Consider the following 1,468-nt stretch of genomic DNA (forward strand, 5'->3'; position numbering starts at 1 on the left):
CAGATTTTTGTGACTGCTTGTTTCCAGAACCTTCCCTCTATTACCTGTTCTCCCTTACTGAATTTGTCTGACCTCCACGGTTTGGCCTATCTCATTACCATATGAGACCTGGTTTTTTTTTTTGTTTTTTTTTTGTTTTGTTTTGTTTTTTTTTTTTTTTTTGGGAGAGATTTTCACTGTAGGGCGCGTGCGCTCGCCAGACAGACAGAGAGAGACATAGAGACAGAAAGCGAGAAATCACCCCCCAGGGGGGATGGTCACGCCGCAATCCCTTCTCCTCCATTTTCCTCTCGGGATCATGGGCATGCACGCACACGCGCCCGGCGTGAGTTTTAAGCCACCGGGTCCGGGACACGAACCGCGGTCGACTACGTGGGAGTCCAGCGACATAGCCATTACGCTAACTGCTGGTTCCCGAGACCTGGTTTTGATAGGGAAAATAGATAACATAAAGAAAAAGGAGGGAAAAAAAGAGAAAGAAAGTGTTAAGAAAGGGAAAATGATATAATGAGTGGATCTCACACACAGAATGAAGTTGAAGTCTAAGTTTTGTCATTTCTTACCTACATGACCTCAGCAAAGTCCCTGAACCTTTCTAAAATTTCAGTTTCTTCATCTGTAACGTGAAAGATGCAGACTAGATGATCATCATTAAGGTACCTTCTAGCCCTGTGAACTCTGACTAGAGGTATTTTTGACAGAATTTTGAGTGGGAACTGCTTAAGAGTATCCAATTCTGGTTAAACATTTTCTTGAGCTCTACTGAATAAAGCCTATACTTTCAAAATAGAGGAGACAGAGTTATCTTTAAATATATTTCATCTGACCATGATGAAAGTATTAAAACTGCACAACCAGGAAATTTATAGGGCACTTTACATTCTGCCCATTTTTGCACTAGTCATAAGAGACCGAAATTCAGTATGTTCTCAAATTAGCTAAAGAAACCCCTTGTCAAAGACCCTTCAATCCATCTGGTTATCATTTTAAAGCATTATGAGGTGTGCATGCTTTCCATTGGAAAAAAAATGAATAATCCCTTCAAATATGTAATTCCATAGGTTTTGAAATATGAAGGCAACTGTTAAGGGAGCTATCAATGCAGTCTGGAGTACAGAATGAGTTGTCAAGGGGAAAATATAAAAGAATTTTTAATAACTAAAGGTTCAACAGATTCTAATGCCAAAGTCTGGGGGTGTAATAATGCTTCCTGGAATTCCTTAGGACTGTTGTTCATTGCATGGAGGCATCTGAACCCAAAAGGTAAATTCTGCACCACCTGGACCATATTAAAGTGTCTGGGGCTAGAAGGTAACAAGGTGCCCCCCTGACAAGCCATCCTCCCAAAGCACAGCATGCCTGAGAGCTTCTGCTCTTCTAGCTTCGGCACTTCATTCCGTAAGCACTGTGCCTTCTGCCAGCCTTGTTTCTGACACATCAACCCAAACTAGAAAACATTTTCCCTTCA

At 41.4% G+C, this 1,468-nt stretch overlaps 1 protein-coding gene across 1 annotated transcript in view; it reads left to right on the plus strand.

The window, feature by feature from the left end:
• The window catches only part of ME3 (malic enzyme 3), a 210,821-nt gene that overhangs the window by 52,580 nt on the left and 156,773 nt on the right, over window positions 1-1,468 (plus strand).

This window comes from Tupaia chinensis, unplaced genomic scaffold (assembly GCF_000334495.1).
Source record: "Tupaia chinensis unplaced genomic scaffold, TupChi_1.0 Scaffold000139_1, whole genome shotgun sequence".
Classification (NCBI taxonomy): domain Eukaryota; kingdom Metazoa; phylum Chordata; class Mammalia; order Scandentia; family Tupaiidae; genus Tupaia; species Tupaia belangeri.